Source organism: Triturus cristatus, chromosome 5_1 (assembly GCF_964204655.1).
Source record: "Triturus cristatus chromosome 5_1, aTriCri1.1, whole genome shotgun sequence".
NCBI classification, from domain to species: Eukaryota; Metazoa; Chordata; class Amphibia; order Caudata; family Salamandridae; genus Triturus; species Triturus cristatus.
In genome coordinates this window covers 830329131-830347688 of record NC_140587.1, presented here as the reverse complement: position 1 = coordinate 830347688, position 18558 = coordinate 830329131, and positions in this window count along the sequence as shown.

The following is an 18558-nucleotide window of genomic DNA, read 5'->3' as shown; positions in this document are numbered from 1 at the left end:
GACTCAAATTCCATGCACCCCAAAGGACCCTACGATCAGCCCAGCTCTCCTACGCCTTGGTCCCCCGCACCAGAAAGACCAGATCGGGAGGCTGCCCCTTTTCCTTCCGCATGGCCAGAGCCGACCTGCTGCCCCACCTCAGACAGATAACATTGCTTCCCATCTTCGCAAGAAACCTCAAAACCTGGCTCTTTGACAGACCCCCTCCTTGATGGCCTGGAACCTGTGAACCCCCCACACCCCCCAGTGCCTTGAGACCCTTACTGGTGAGTAGTCGCGCTTAACAAACACCTGATTTGAATTGTATTATGCCATATAATTTTACTATGATGTTTAACTATTTTAGGTACATTCACTTTGAAATCCATGCCATGATGTCTTAATATAAGTAACTATATAGTCTTATAGTCTGTCTTCACATACATTGACATATCACAGAGCAACCTATGTAAACATGGTTACAAAATAGTTCTTCTTTATCAGTGAACAAGGCTGCTGGGCGGGCCGATATGCATCAAAGTAGCACGCCAATAATTCTGAATTGCTTTCCAGTAAGCTTTTTAAAAAATTACAGGCATTGCTGAGTCTGTGTTCGATGAGACACCCTTCGTTTTGGTGCACAGCCAGAAAAGCTGAAAACATCTATGTATGTATCTATATATATTTTCACTGAAAAAACCATAGGTTTCAGGGGTGTTATAGTTAGCTGGACATTTCCCTCGTACAAAACCCTAGAAATTCCCCCAGGTAACTATAACTTGCGCCCCCGCAATGCACTGCTGAGGACGCCACATATTACATCCCTCACGACATGGTCAGTGACATCACTGATGACATCACTGATGACATCTCAAATTACATCACTGATGACATCACTGATGACATCATCCAGTGACTGTGACTTTCTGTAAAGTTTAAATATGTTTTATATATATAGGGAAAGGCCTATGGAAGAATCAGTGGGTGTATAAGTGTGTGAATGGATGATTTAGTAGATGCGTGACTGACTCTATAAGTGAGTGATTAAATCTATGTAACTGTGGACTAGTGACAAAACTGTGTGAATGTCTGTATCTGTCTGACTGTTGGTGTGTAAGCAGCTGCATGGGTTTGTGAACAGGTACATGAGTGTCTATATGGGTTATTGATTGGTTGTCTAAGTATCTGTATGTGTGCCTGAGTATTTGTGTGGGTGGAGTGTGTGTGACTCTATGCATAGATGTGTGAGTGGGTGATTCAGTGGGTGCATGGTTTTAAGAGTGCATCTGTGATGGACTGTATGAGAGGGGGAGTGTATGTATGGTTGTGTTAGTGAGTGAATATATATTTCATTAGTACATGTGTAATTTACTACATATGTGAACAGCAGTATATATGTATGTTGGAGTACAGAAATAACTATAACTGAGAGTGTGTGATAGTGTGAGTGGCTGTATGGATGAGTGTATGCTTGTATCATTGATTGTATAAGACCATAATAATTTGCTTGTATTTGTATGAGTAATTGAGCTTGTGTGTGTTTAATTACTTGCATGACTGAGTATATGTGTGAATAACTCTATGGATGAGTAGCGGTGTGGGAGTGTCTATATAGGTGTATGAGTGCATATGATAGTCCTGTACTGAGTGACCATAAGTATGGGTGACTGTACGGGTGAGTGAGTGGATGAGTGTTTAGACCTAAGAGTCAGTGATGGGGTATGTACTTATTGGTGTTGGATTGTCTATGGTTTTGAGTGTGGCAGTATGTAATTTAGAGTGGGAGTATCAAAGGTTATATTAGGGTGTGACAAGAAGCATCAAATGATCACATGAATGACATCATCAGTGATGTCATCAGTGATGTCATTTGAGATGTCATCAGTGATGTCATCAGTGATGTCACTGACCATGTCATGAGTGATGTAATATGTGACGTCATCAGCAGTGCATTGCGGGGGTGCGAGTTATAGTTAGCTGAACTAACTATAACGGTGGAATTTCTAGGGTTTTGTATGAGGGAAATGTCCAGCTAACTATAACACCCCTGAAACCTATGGTTTTTTTCAGTGAATTTCTTAGGTTTTTTAAATGCTAATTCCTAACTATAACGTGCATGAAACCTATGGTTTTTTCAGTGAATTTCAAAGGTTTTTTAAATGGTAATTCCTATCTATAACTTATCTCTAAAGCTATGATATTTAATGATTTTCATTGGATTTCGAAATTTTTCTATTTCAGTGTGTCAATTCCTTTAATTATGTTTTTTTATATTGTTTTTTCACCATTTTTGTAACTTATTTTTTCACTTAATTCTTTTAAAAATTAAAAAATATTATTTGTTTTTAATGCTTTATTTTATTTTGAAAATGTTTACAATATATATTTTTATATTTTTTTAAATATTTTTTAAACTATATTTTCAAAACTTTATTATATATTTTTTTTACTTTTTTGGGGAATTCGCGCACCCTATGCGCACCTTTCTCAATCCCTGCATGGAAGCATACGCATACGGTATGCATTGGGTATGTATTTTTGTGCGCGATTGCTATGCGACTGGTACGCGACTCCAAGCCTATACGCAACACGTACAAAGCACGTTACGCGACGCTTGCACGCTTCCGCGATACGTCATGTGCGTGATTGACGCGGTGGGTGCGCAAATCCCGTGAAATATTTTAAATGTCAAAAAACATATATATATATGTATTTCATGTGAATATTAATTGAAGACATAATCTAAACTACTCATAAAATTAATATATTTTTACTTCTAATCCTGGTGGGGGAGCAGCTAGTCACACCCCACGAGATTGATTGACGAGGTGTGAGATCTTCAAGGCACTGCAGCTTTCTCTGTCTCCAGCAGGGGGAGCGGCGAGCCCCATCCCACGAGGCGTGAGATCAAGGCACTGCAGCTTTACGTCTCTCCAGCAGGGGGAGCAGCGAGGCACACCCCCACGAGGTGTGAGATCTTCAAGGCACTGCAGCATTCTCTTTCTCCGGCAGGGGAAGCGGCGAGCCCCATCCCACGAGGCGTGAGAGCTTCAAGGCACTGCAGCTTTACGTGTCTCCAGCTGGGGGGAGCAGTGAGTCACACCGCACCTGGTGTGAGATCCTCAGGTGACCTTGGGGTGTGAGTGCATTTTTCTCTGTTCCCAGTAGGGGGAGAGGGACTCACAGAGAGGCAGAGCTTATCTTTTCCCATTCGCTATTTAAAGACCCATTGATTGCACCCACATCACGTGACTATTAGACGGCGCTTTAGGGCTTCGAACGGCGCCTGGTTTCTTCTAACCGGAGCTGCCAGATACAACCGTGACCTGCTGGGCCACGCCACGCCATTACCGCCTTTGCTGCCACCGCCAAGAGTCCAGGGGACTATACAGGACACACCATCTTCCGCGTCGCCGCCCCGGGACTGCAATTCCCGGCAGCCTCAGCGGCGGCGCGTCGAGCTGACGCGGAGCAAGCGCCAGGAGGCGCCATAAATTACAGAGAGATCCGCTTCGCGGGACGCGCCGGGCTAAGCCCGGGCATAGGGCAGGCCGTCTGTGGCCGTCTAGGGGCAGAAGGAGGCAGGGCGGGGCCATCCCCCTGACATCGGACACCAGATCACCTACTGCACTACAGGTACTGCTGCTGTACGCTACATTTACTGCTTCGCCCCTTGTGCATTGTTGTGGTGCTGTTTAGTATAGACGGACTTGTGGTTATTTTCCGGGTCCTGTCGTGGGGACCGCAAATCTCAGCCATATTCTATGATGTCAGGTCCCAAGAAAAATAAGGTAGTCTCGGGGGCTGGCTCTATGAACAATTTTCTAGTCAAGAGGGTGACCAAGATTAACGAGGATAGAAGAGCTTCCTTGGGCAAAGTAGATGATATGGATCATGCCCCCTCCCTAGCTATAGCCGCTACATTGGAGGACTTCCCAGATGGCGATAGAATCACGGACTTTTTGCCACAAGATCATAACGTTACCGAACTAATTTGTAATACAGTAGCTCCTATTCTCCAGGAGCATGATAACGCAGTAATGGCCTCCATAATGAATGATACGTTACGCCCTGACTCTGAGGAAGACTCAGAAACAGTGGAAGAAACTAGGGGCAAGAGACCCGTTATAACATGCAGAAGGCTCCAAAGTAAGAGGGGGGGTAAGACCACCCACAGGAGAAGGGTGGAAACTCATCGGCCGGATAGCCACAGTTCCCCCAAATCTAACCCAATTGCAGAGCCTATGAAGGATCCCAAGACTACTTTGAGCCTAGAGCAGTTTGATCTGTTAATCGAACGTATTGAGGCTGCGGTAGACCTAAAACTTAAAGCCTGTATTGACCGTCTTACAGCCAAACTGGACACCGCAAATGCGGAAATCAAAAGACTTGGAGCTCTACTGGATCGACAGCTGGCTAAATCCTCTCAGGCGAATCCCTTACCCACTCATAATAGTTTAGCAAACCTCGGGGTGACGGGATGTAGTGTTACAAAAGCTCCCAACTCTTTATCTATGATTCGTCCTGTTATTAGTTCGGGCCATAATCTTACTGTTCCCCTAGCAACTCATCCCCCATCAACAGATGTGGATTCCGATCAGGCGAGGGGTTTGCAGAGACCTGGCATTAACAATAATGCTGTACAAAGTAGACGCGCCAACACTATTAATTTGCCCCCGGAATGCGCTCCATACGTCATCGTACTTGCAGACGTCCCACTACTCTGCCCAGGTAACACAGAGCCGCAAGTGGAAGCGCATGAGTCCCTCAAAAATAAAGTGGTGGCCTGGTTAGGCGCTAACTGTGGTTTTCCTTCCAAACTTGCTGGAGACATAATTACGACAAGGAGAGTGAACTGGATTGGCCCATCAAGGAAATTTTGTAGAGGGGACTGCGTGGTTGTGAATTTTAAATATCCACAACACGTGGCCACTGTCCTCCTGCGGGCAGCATCCCTGTTGGAGGACAGTAACAGTATCCGTGTTCGCCCATTGGGGTATTTCTACAATAAGGCCAATTTTCCCTCCGCGTCGAGACCAAGATCTTATCCATTTACCCCGGTGGGGCCTAGTCGGGCGCAGCAATGTTCTTTGCAGGGCCGTGAAAATGCCAGTTCATGGGGTCCCCCCATTTTAACGCATAATAGGTTTGATGTGCTCTCAGGTCTTGACCTCTGTGATTGACGGGAAGAGGGAGAGGGTACAGAGGACGCCGCGGCCGCGGCCCCAACATCTATGGTCCACGTACCTTCTTCTGAGGTGGTCAAGAACAATTTACCTGAGATTATTATTAGTGACAATGGGGGAACGGTTAGGCTGTTATCTTGGAACATCGCTGGTTTGCGGGCTAAGAAGGGAGACCCCAGCTGGGAAAGCTTTGTCAAGAGTTACGATGTTATTGCCTTGCAAGAGACTTGGGACTTGGAATGTGACTACTGGATAGATGGCTTCACATCTTTTTTTGTCCCTGCCTTGCCTTCCCCAGCTGGTCGGAACAAAGGCGGCCTTATGATGTTGGTTTCAGTGAATTTAAAAGGCAAACTGATTATGTTAGACTGTGCTTCCAAAAATTTTATCATTCTGGAGTTAACCTTAGAGGATGGTGGTAAATTGTTGTTGGTTAACTGTTACAATGCCCCCAATAGTAACCCAGAATCCTCGCATTTTAATTGGTTATTAGATTTTTTAACTCTCTACGGAGACAAGCAAACCACTTTGTTTCGAATTATTTTAATGGGTGATTTTAATGTTCATTTGTGTTCTAAATGTGTTATGGTTGAATTGGAGGGGCCAGGCAGTGTGTCACCCCCTCATTTAGAACACACACTGAATGGTCGAGCACTTGAATATGTACTGCTGGGAAATGAGCTATTCGAACCTGAATTTTCTGATATTACCACACGGGTTGCCACCTACACGGGAAGGGCTAGCGATTCGATTATTGACTTTATCTTTATCTCGAGATTCTTTCTTAATTATGTGATTACTTATAATGCTATTGATATGCCCATGAGTGATCACAATCCTGTTGGACTGGTGCTAACAAATAGTGCCTTATTGTCAAAATCGGTTGTTCTCCAGCAGACTATTTTGCCTTTAAAAGTAAAGGATCAGGGGAGAAGACTTAAATGGGAGTCGGTTGTACCGGAAATTTTTTTTGTAACTTTATCTAATTCAGTCGCAGATGAGTTAAGGGTGTGTGCTACTCCTCTAGCTGGGCACAATGATGTTATATCTTCATTTGAAGGTATTTGCCGGTTTGTGTCTTGCAGTCTTCTAGCCAAAGGGCAGGGGAACAAACAATACCCGGCAAAAGGCTGGTTTGATAATAACTGTAGTAAAGCTCATAACCGCCTCAAAAAAGCCCTCAGTGCCCGCCCAAGGAACAAGGAGCTTGTGGCACGACTGAGGAAGGATTATAATACGGCCATTACTTTACGTAAAAAAGAATTAAAAAGTAAAGCTTGGGAGGACCTAAGGGACAAAGCTACCCTAAAAAACAGTGCTGAGTTCTGGACAATAATAAATTCTCCATTTCTTACAGGCGCCAAAAACTCAGTACAGGAATTAAACATCTCAGAAGTTGAGTGGCTGTCTCATTTTGAAAAAATATATGACAGCCACAGAGAGTTGGACCCTTTTATAACCCCTGTAATTGGTAGTCCAACGGAGCCTGTGAGTTTTGAAACCTGTGAGGTACTTAGAGCCATAGAGGAGACAGCAGGGCTTAAGGCCCCCGGCCCCGATGGAGTACCAGCAGATATGTACAGGGCAAATCCACTGTTTTGGGCAAATATTTTAACTAGAGTTTTTAACGCCGCCGCAATAGTGGGTTTCCCTGAGTCCTGGTCCCTCGCTACAATCGTCCCTATATTTAAAAAAGGGCAGAGAGGAGATCCAAAATGTTATCGACCCATATCGCTTCTGGACTCCTCGGTCAAAATTTTAGGCAAGGTTGTCCTGGCGAGGATTTCCGCGTGGGCCAGGGGAAATAACATCTTATCCGAGGCTCAATTTGGCTTTAGGTCAGGGAGGAGTACTGAGGACCAATGCCTCAACCTCCACCTTATACTGTCCAAATACACCAAAGCAAAAGGGGGCAGCTTATTCCTGGGTTTTATGGACCTGTCCACAGCTTTTGATCTTGTTAATAGATCAAAGCTGTGGGCAATGTTGCTGGAGATGGGCCTCGATAGCTCCTTGGTGTACTTTCTAGCGGAGCTTCACAAAGATCTGAGGGCTCGCATTAGAATGACCACCGACGGAAAGTGCACTGAGAGCTTTAGATCCACTAGAGGGGTCCGCCAGGGTTGTATCCTGGCTCCAATGTTGTTCACGCTCTATGTGAACTCTTTGGAGGGTCACCTAACGTCTGCTACAAAAGATTTCCCGTGCATGGGGGGTGCACCAATCCCGGTGCTCCTCTATGCAGATGACGCGGTACTCATAGCTAGGACCCCAGTTGCCCTACAAAAGTTATTGGACGCCTTTTGTAATTTTATGAGTAGTCTCGATCTGGTGATCAACAAAAGTAAATCACATACCATGTCTGTCGGACGTGGTATGCGTAAAGAAAAATCCTTTTACTGTGACGGAGAGGTGATTACTAGTGTTAAGGTCTTCACCTACCTGGGTGTGATCTTTGATCAGAGGGGATCCTGGACACCGCAGGTAACATCCAAAATTAATGCGGTAAGAAGTTCATATGCTGCAATTTTGGGTTTTGCGAAGAGATTGGGGGGGAAACCTATGGAGGCCATTATGGCCATCTATAAAGCCAAGACAATTGCTATTGCTAGATATGGTGCAGCTGTCTGGGGTTACGTTAACGTCATAGATATCCAGACAGAGGAAAAAAAATTTTTCGCTCATTGCTGGGGTTACCCCAGTCAACTGCTACCTTCTCAGTACACTTAGAGCTGGGAATGGGTTACATTCTAGACATTTTAAATCTAGCTCCACTCCTGATGTGGATAAAGCTTTGGCTTAACCCAAACCTTAGCCTAAATCATCGGATCATCAAAGATTGCCTCCAACTTGATCACAGAAGGGATATTCAGTGGCTGTCATATATTGAAACTATGACAGCTTTTTTGGGACGCCCTGAAATTTTTAGTAGCCCTGAAGCCTTGTGTAGAGCTGACCTACAGTGGGTGAAAATAAATTTTCTGAGAATTCGCACGGCCGAGCGTGAAGCCCGCGATTTATGTAAACCCTCTGTGAGGGCTCACGTTCTGATATCCCCATCCTGTGTGCTGGCCCCTTATTTAATCACGGTAATCAACCCTTTCCATAGATGGCTTTTATCCAAATTTCGGTTTAACCAAATTTATACAGTCCTGTGGGATGTGAAAGACTGGTGCAAGCTGGAGGAATCGGCCCCATGCAAATGTGATGGTTTCTCTGTTCAGGATAACGCCCACTTTTTGTTTTTTTGTTCCTTCTATCATGAACCGCGTATAAAATACTTAAAATCTATTCTGAAGGACTTGGGATTTATCCAGTATAAGCCTGCACTGTTTTATTTACAAATGTTGCTCTCTCCTCTTATTATGTATTGCACTGCTAGTTTTCTAGCCGCATCTGTGAGATGCAAGAGAATAAGGCTAAGTTTGGAAGAACAATAGGAATTTGGATCCAGCCATATTGCCCATTCGAGTGCTTTTTAATGTATTTTATGTATCTATCGCCCTTTTAATCTGTTTTTTTAACTTATAAATTGTTTAATATTGTATTAAATTTATCAACTGTTTTATAGATGAACTTTTGATATTTGCTGTAGTATGCTTTTATGATTTTAATTAATCGAATAAAGTGAATTTGACTTGACTACTTCTAATCCTATATTCCTTTTAAATGCAATTTCGCGGATTCGCGCTCGGTGCGTGCTGCCTATGCGCACGGTGCGCGGATCCCATGTGACCTGAAAAAAAGAGATTTGATTGGTTCATTACACTTCCTGTTCTAACTATTGAAAGACCCTACGCATTTCAATCATTCTTCTTTGACCTTCTTTGGAGGAGCATCTCTCTGCAGAGAAGAACTTTTTTTGGACTAAGTTTACACTTAGCTCTAACTTTTTTTTTAAAACAATGGCTTCAGGGCAGCAGGCATCTCCAGATCTCCTAATTCATCTGAGGATTATTTTTTGGAAGAACCACCACGCCCACAAAGATATTCATCTGTGGTGTGGAAATGTTTCACTTTTCCTGAGGGGCAAAGCAAAACCAATGCCACCTTAGTGACCTGTAAGATCTGCCAGTGAGTGCTCTCCCGTGGGGATCCCAACAAAAAATATTCCTGCGGAACAGCAAGTATGATGAAGCATCTGAGGACCCTCCATCCGGTGAACCTTGCTCGAGAAGAATGCCGAAGAATACGAGTTCTTCCAGCTCCATCAGATGCATCGCAGCCAAGCACTTCAAGGGTGAATCCATCTGTGCAAAACTTGGACATCCGTACACAGTTTGCAACCCTAAAAGTGCTCTGCATAAAATGCCACGCTGTACTATGCTATGGAGAGCAGTCGATTGACCTTATCTGTCGAAAGCAAGAGAATCATCATTGCTATTTTTTTTTTTTCCTGAAGTTCATTGTTTTGTTCCTCCAGTTCTGTTTTTTCCGTTTTTTCAAGAAAAACCTAAAAAAAATTAAAAACTGTTCAAAAATCCAAGAAACAAAATATAAAAGAAAAAAGAAGAAAAAAAAAGTTCTTAAGAACTAAGTGGCATTTTATCAAGACAGGTGATAAAATTATCGCCGCTTTAGCGGCAGAAAACTGCCGCTAAAACGGCGATAATGGGCTTGATAATATGCTCTATGGAATTCCAATTGAAGCCCATGTTAAATGTGAAGGACATCTAACATGGGCTTCAATTGGAATTCCATAGAGCATATTATCAAGCCCATTATCGCCGTTTTAGCGGCAGTTTTCTGCCGCTAAAGCGGCGATAATTTTATCACCTGTCTTGATAATATGCCCCTAACTTTCCTGGTTTAAAAAAAGAGCTATATTTGTTTGTTAGTGTGTGAAAGTTTAGATGAATGTATGTGTAGTACGTAATTGACTGAATGAAAGCATTAATAGCGTATGGTGAATATATAAGTGCAGAACTATGAGGAAGTGCTGCAGCATCACACAGTAACCTCTTTAACTACAGTGTGCTGTAGTAGTTCCGAAGCACAGGGATGCAACATATGTACATAAATATGTTGCAAATCTATGCTTCTCTCTGCACGGCTGCTTAAACTGCAGCCATAAGGTGACACAGGTGTCATGTGGTGTTTGTTTTTGTGCAGGAAGACACACCTTCCTGCACAAAAACAATCAGAAAACACATTTTTCTCCTTCAATGTATGCTGAACATTTCAGCATGCATTGAAGGTTAAAAAATTAGGAGAAATTAAAACAATTCTCCTTGTTGTGCTTTCCTACACCAATTGGAGAATGGTGCAGCATTCACACATATGTCGAGATTTATGATTTCTGATAAATCTGGAATTGTGTCTTGTTCTATGAGTATTCAGTGCAATCACGCACAACAACACTTATAGAACACCCTTTCAACGCAAAGTGGTGTGTATGATGAGGTTGTATTTACATGGAGAAGAAAAGGTACACAGAGTGTCTTTTCCTCTCTTTGCAAATATGAAAGAGTGTCTTGCGCAATAACTATGTTACAAAAAGTGACATATTACTGTTTGGAAAATTGCTTGCGAATGATAGAAGGTAAGCACAGAGTTTTGTCTGCAAAGATGCTCAAAGAAGAATGATTGAAATGATTGCGGTCCTTCAATAGGTACAATGGGAAATATTATGGACAATTCAAATCTGTTTTTTGGAGGTCACATGATATCCTATGACAGAGAGATTCCAAAACTACATAGGTATAAACTGATTGTTTTTAAAAACGTATTCAAACTTTGTAACTTCTTGCAGATCTGCCCATTCTGCATATTAATACTTAGTTAAACTTACCTTCACAGTAATAGAAATAAAAAATGGTACACATTTTTTTCAGATGCTTTTTGTAATGTAAATTGGGGTAAATTGCTTATTTTAGAATTAGGATCTGTGAAAGAAAAGAAAAAATAGTTATATCATGTAATAATACATTTTTAACAACACAGCATCATTTAAACAAAGTAATTTGTTTGCCTTTTTTGCTGTTCTCAGAATATATTGAATTTCACTAGAAATAGTGATTTCAATCGTACTCATCACATAACAGCTGGCAAAAAAAAAACAATAAAAAAGATTGTTTAAAAAAAACCAACATGCTATTCATAGTAAAATACCAGAAAATACAAATCACACATATATGAAATGCTTATGGCTAACAAAATTGTATAACTTTAACTTATAAAAACTGTAAATGTTGTCGCTTTCAAATATTCACCGAGTCAATTAGCGCGAAAAAGTCCATAATTCAAACATATACCTTTCCTTGAGGCCAAATTGTATTTTTGCACTCCTTTTTATGTAAATTGTCCAATGGTAATTCTATTAAATTATAATAATAAATTCCTCAGAGAGTGAATTATCTTCCTGAAACTTTGGCTTAAAAATATTAGGTAGGAATTTGGTAATTCACTAGGCAAACGTTGTTTGAAAACCAACTGGGCATCATTACAAAGTGTCCAGCCTTTGTCACATTTTAGATAGGCAGTGTAATGTTCAGATGTTGTGGAAGGACCATCATGGAAAATTATTGCAATTGCTACAAAAGTCCTTCCTGATATTGACAGTTGTGTTGCTACAAATTGCTTTATTAAAGTATCCAATTTTCTTCCATCAGCTGTACAACATTGCATCATTAAAATGATATATTGTCCATATTTTTAAAAAAATGATGTGGATAACATTTCTGATTTACATTGGCTACACCTACACTCCATGTTTTGATTTGCACGTTTAATTAATTTATTTAAAGACACCGATTTACTGTCTGGTAATGTTAAATACAGAAATCGTTCGGTGTCTACATTAGTGCTAGATGTATACATGCAATTTTCACAATGATGTTCCCATTTGTAACAAAGGCCAAAAAAAGTTCTATTTGTACAAAATCCACCACTTTACCCATTGCTCCATTAACGAAACCTTTTTCTACATCCAAATTACGCCTTAAAATTACCCGACAGTTTACACATGCATATAGTGTCTTTTCTAAACCAACTGTTTCAAATATTTTTTTTTCTAAAGAATCCAGTTTTGTTTTCAACTTTCCTGTCAAAATAATAGTGATTCCTTCATGCTCTATTTTATCGATGGCTTCCATTTTTATGATTTCTTCATTTTCCAGTTTCAATAGTTCTTCGTTGAATATAGAACACTCAGGCAGTGTTGGCATTAAGCAGATCACTGATTTATTTTCTGCAATTTTCATGTACACTTTCTCAGAACTACATTTTAATTTGGAAACAAATTGGAAAGTAATTGACTCTGCAAAGCTTGTTTGCCATGTTCTATAGAGAATTCCAATTCTTATATCTTGAAGAATACTTCCATATTCAGCATCATTTGCCTGTCGCATATTTGTTGTCAGTTCTTTGTATTCAAAATATGTCCAAATGTTCACGTTACCAACACTGCCAAGAGACTTTCTGGTATCTTCATGTGCAAGTGTTTTAAATACCGGTTGTCCTTTTACCGGAGTTAGTTGCAGTAGATCTCCAAAAACTATGACGTGTTTTCCTCCAAATAAAACGTCATACTCTGTTTTAAGAATTTGCTGCATTCTTAAATGCACAAAGGCAAGCATCAAGTTTGAGACCATGCTTACCTCATCAATAATGAGAAGTTTCATTTTCTTCAGGACTCTTGAAGCTTCACAACAAGCTTCTCTAGATAGCTTGTGGTATTCCAATTTGTTCTCATGCTCTACTGGTAGCATTAGTAAACGATGTAAAGTAATTCCTTTAATGTTATGTGCTGCCAACCCAGTTGGAGCAGTGACAACACAAGACAAATGCGACTCAGTTATTGTCTGCAGATAACTTGTAATTACTTTAATTAGGAAACTTTTTCCTGTTCCAGCTTGACCACTCACATATATTTGGATAGGTTGAAATGATGTACATGAGCACCCTTTCTTTTCATGAAGTAATCCATGATCAATCTGCTCTTTCACTTGTTGATATATTCGTTTCTGTTCAACATTTAGTTGTTCTTCGAAGTTTCCTAACTGTATTACATCTTCTTGAGCTTGATACATTGCTGTTTCCACCTCATTCATGGCAATTGCTGCTTCATTTTCAACAATTGGTTGTCCTAGTGGATCTTGACTCAGTGCAGCAGAACTTTGACTGTCTTGAGAACTGTCTCTAGCAATCTCATCTGCAATTGTAGCTTCTTGATCAATTTCATCATTCAACATTTTCACATAATTTGCAAGAACCCTGCATTGTATGGTATCTTTACAAGCGTTAAATGAATCTTCATAGCTCTGAAAATCTCCAAGTAATTCCAGTTCTGAACGCCACGGTTTGAACATTTGCAAAAGGGCTAAATAGTAAAATTCCCTTCTGTCAGCAGTGTTGCAACTCAGTTTCCTGTGATTAATTAAATTCCCTTTCCTTTGTTTCACCAGACATCCTTCGGAACCAATCACTGCATATTTTCCATCATTGATGTTCTCTGTAGTATTCCGTTTAAAAGTGTAGTTTTGCAGCACTTCATAGAGACACATGTTCTCAAGATGATGACTTCTGTTTGGGTAATATGTGTCCAACATATTCGTTTTCAAAATATCTGTACTTTCTGGTTCTTTTTCTGCTAAATATTCAATTTCTTGAACAGATTTCAGTACCTGATTTCGCATTACTGCAAGACCTAGACTCACCCAAATGATTCTTCTACTTTTGGAGTATAGACTTGCAGGTGATAACCGATCTGAGCATTCATATGCTCCAATTTCACGATGCGATAACATCTTCAAACTTAAACTGTGTAATTTCTTACTCAGAGTCTTCTCGTGAGAAATATCTTCCCACATTTCTTTCAATTCCGTCTTTTCTGATTTAGTAATGTAGGATGTTACATATCGAGCAACAGCAATGGAATTGTCTGCAATATACTGAATATCCATGTTTGCGTTCCACATGGATAAAATAACTGGATTGTAGTCATTTATGTCTTTTGACTCTTCGCTTCTTCTTAAGTTGTAGGTATTTTTTGGAGACTTTCTTGTGATGGTATGTCGCATAGCTGACATAAAACTGTTCACTCTTCCTTTGGATAATACAGGACGTGAAAATCCAAAACGACATTTAGTATAGAACTTATCCTTTGACTTGTACTTTAGTCAACAGTATTTTCCACACCTATGGCTTTGGAATTGTAAGACTTGTTGTTTTAAGTTTTTATCTTCTCTGCTATTGGGTACGGCACATGTGGCATAATCTTCAATGAAAGACAAAACAGTTTCATCTGAATCTGTTCCAAATTTGGGGGCGTCCTTGATCCATAACAACATATTTATATGAGGAGAACCTCTTGCTTAATACTCCTTTCTCCAAAAGAAATCCACAACTTCTCCAAGAGGAGGATTCTTTTTATTGCAGATGAAAGATATCATAGCTTCAAATTTATGATTGAAATATCTGCATACATTAACAGGATCCAAAGAGCACAATTCTCCAGGTGTCTTGTATTCAATATTTTTTATATTGGAATTTGCCTCGCGAAGAAATTCAAGTAAATCATCCCAAGCATACTCAGCACAGCTTAGTGTAACAAACTATGTAGGAGTTCCCAAGTTCCGTAGCATACATTTAAGTTCTCCATGACGACGGTACCAATATTCATTAGTCCCACGCTGACATGCCATCAGATTAATCAACTGAGATTCTAAATGATCATGTCTCTGATGCACGTTATGCATAAAATCCTTTGCAGTTACATTTTGCAGATGCATTCCAGTTTTTAAAATGTGATTTACTGCATATGAAAGTCCAGACAAGTCACTTTCAAACAGAAGATGAAACATATAAGGGATACTTTGTCGAAATCTTGGATCTTCTGCATATAATCTTGTTGTCCGATATTCAGATGCAGGAATCTGCACAGGACGTACATCATATCGTCCACCTTTTCCTGTTAGGAACAACTGCGGGAAACAATGAGCTTCCAAGCTCTCTTCCCATGGGACTTCCTCTTGCTTTCTTCATTTGGAACAACTCAATCGTATTCGCCATCCCCTCTTTGGAATGAAGTGGATGTACACTGTAATGTTCATAGATTTCTTCACATCTGGACATGTCCACTTTTTAAATTTGTCCACGTAATGTTTCAGTATCTTCTGCTAAATCTATTTCTTCTTCTCCTTCAAACACATTTCTATAGTACTCATTATTTTTTATCAGACAAAATGATGCCTTTTGCACTTTTCTAACATCCACTAACTCTTGCCAGATTTTCTCATTCTTAGTAGGAACACCATTAACTAGAATGACTAGTGGTTCATTTTCTGCATGGTCTACACCAATAGTTTCTATGATTTTCTTTAAATCTAACGGTAAATACACAACTCTTCCTTTCAATCCTCTTTGTAACTCTGATGGAGGTAATTTACCTGTTTTAGGCTCCATACGAACAATAGCCTGAAACGGGTGCACACATTGAATGAGAATAGACTCATGCGTATTTAAATCTATCAGCTCTGGAGGAATAGCAACCAACTCTAGATTATTATGAACAGCTCTAGCAGGAATTTTATTCTCATCTAATTTGTTATAACAATATTTGCAAATACGCTGCTCAGATCCCAAACCAAAACAATCCTCTAACAACAAATAAGTAATTCCTTCCACTTATCATTATCTTCTATTTCACTTTTTAAATACAGATTGACACTCCTAGTCTGATTTTTATAGTGACTTCGCCGACAACAAATACAAGAAACATTTGGTCTTTCACCTGAAATTACCTTAAACTTTGTGATTCGATCTTCAAAATTTTTTGTAATCACGGGTTCTACATTATCTTCAACATTTTGTTCTACTAATGTGTCAGTTTCTGCACTCTCTTGCTGAGGACCAAAGTAACAAAACTCAATATCATCACAAACCTTCTTCACATCTGATACTGACCCACGCAAAAGAGCACTGTTACACTCATTTAACTTTAGTGCTGGACTTTTTGCATAATACAATCTTCTCACTAACTTCCGCATTTGAGTATGATGTACTGCCAACATCCTGAAATGGTGAAAAACACTTTGACAAACTTTCCTAGAAAGACAAGAATGACCTTGCAAACCAGTATTTTTTCTCACTCTGCAAGGGTCTAAACCTTGCAACACCTTAATCTTTTGTTTAACCCTTTTTTTACCATATGCTCGTAAAAAATGACATAATTTATCAATAGATTCTTGTCGTACACTACAAATACTACTGCAATCCCAAGTGTACACAGGGTGTTTAGGAAGTCTCCCTAGAACTTCATCAGCTATCACTTCATCTGCATTTCTTTCAACCATTTTCTATTTGCCAATTGGACAACCATCTCTAACCTCATAACCTCGACCACTGGTGTCAACTGCATACAATAATTTATTGCTCTGTAAATAACTCTCTTCATTAAAGAAAGGCTCTGAACTGGAACTGTGTTTCCATTCTCCCCAAAAAACATCACAAAAATGTGTTCAATTAATTACTCTTTTCCTCCTACATTTGGCCTTCATTAAATGGACTGGTTTATCTAGTAATCGAATTCTGTTCAATACTAAAATGAATAGTTTCCTTTTTACTTCAAAAGCATTTTCAACAATGGTTTCAATATGCTTCGTCTTTTTATAAAATAGAGCTCTCTTTTTATATTTCTTCACATCTTTCAGCAAATTATGTACTACTCTCTTGTAAAATGTTTTTTGCGTATTTCCTTATACTGATTTTGCCTTCTTTTACCATACTTTGTCTCCTTTGACTGTCCATTTGCTTTTTTGCTTTTCCTATTATTTTGAAATGTTTTTCTAGTTGAAGCATTCTCAGAGGTTTCAGCATTCTGTACATTCCGTTTGGTCCTACAAACATTTTTAATAAATTGCTTTGTGATCTTACCAGAAGATTTATTCTTTTTAGCCACATTATGTTGTTCATTCAATACTTGTGGTTGATTTTTCTTCAAGTAACTCTCCTTTCTCAGTTCTTTTCTTTTTCTTTTTTTTTCTGGCATGATTTCTCTATTTTAATGGTGAAAAACAGTATCTGTAAAAAATAATCACAAATAAATGTATATTAATAACTTTAAAATGTATACTTTTCTATTACTGTACACACACATTTTATATAAATACTGACTAAGAAACTATAGCCCTGAAGCACAAGTGGGACGATGGTTAAAACACTACATTCATAGTGCATACTACTTTGAAGCAGTTCATGCCCTAAAGCCTGCCTCACTCAAAGACTACATGCTTACTGACTGAATGATTACAGTACTATAAGGAGAGACACTGGGTGAGTGACAGGGTGTTTGCTAGAAGTGTATGGATACTGACTGGGATATTGATGGTGTGAAAGACAAGTGTGTAGGTGATTAGAGACCTACATGCATAGTGGATACGTGTTTGAATCAATCCATATGTTAAGGCCTGTCTCAGTCCAATAGTTCTTGGATAGTGACTGACATTTTTGATTATTGCAAGGAGAGTGCCAGGATGAATTTATAAGTATTTGTTTTTTGGTGCAGTAAATACATTAGTACATGGTGCTGAATAAGTCACTGGAGAAGTATAAGGGGAGTGACAGGGTGTTTGCGGGAACTGTATGAATACTGTCTGGGGTATTGAAGGTGTGAAAGACAAGTGTGTAGGTGGCTAGAGACCTGCATGTATAGTGAATAGACGTTTGAAACAGAGGATGGAGTAACACTTGGATCACTGCAAAACTACCTGAGTACTGACTGAATCATGAGAGTACTACAAACAGAGTGACTGGGTGAATCTTTTTAAGTTTTTGGGTTTTGGTGCAGTGAATAGAATAGATTAGTGCTTAGTGCCAAATGAGTCAGTGGAGGTGTGCAATTGAAGTGACAGAGTGTTTATTGGAGTTTATAGATACTGACTGGGAAATTGAAGGTCTGAAAGACAATTGTGTTGGTACTTAGAGGCCTCCATGCATACTGGAGAGATGTTTGAATCAATCCATGTGCTAAGGCCTGCCTCACTCCATTAGTACTTAGATACTCACTGAATGATTAGACTATTGCAAGAAGAGTGCCTGGGTGAATTTATAAGTGTTTCAGTTTTGGCGCAGTGAATGCATTACTACATGGTGCTGAATAAGTCACTGGATGAGTGCAAGGGGAGTGACAGGGTGTTTGCTGGAAGTACATGGATACTGACTGGGGAATTCAAGCTGTTAAAGACAAGCGTATAGTAGGTTAGAAGCCTGCATGCATACTGGATAGACCTTTGAAGCAGTCCATGTGGTAATGCATCGTTCACTGCATGAGTACCTGCGTACTGACTGAATCATTAAACTACTGCTAGGAGACTGCCAGGATGACACTTTTAAGTTTTTTGGTTTTGGCGCAGTGAATAGATTAGTACATGGTACTGGATCAGTCACTGGAGAA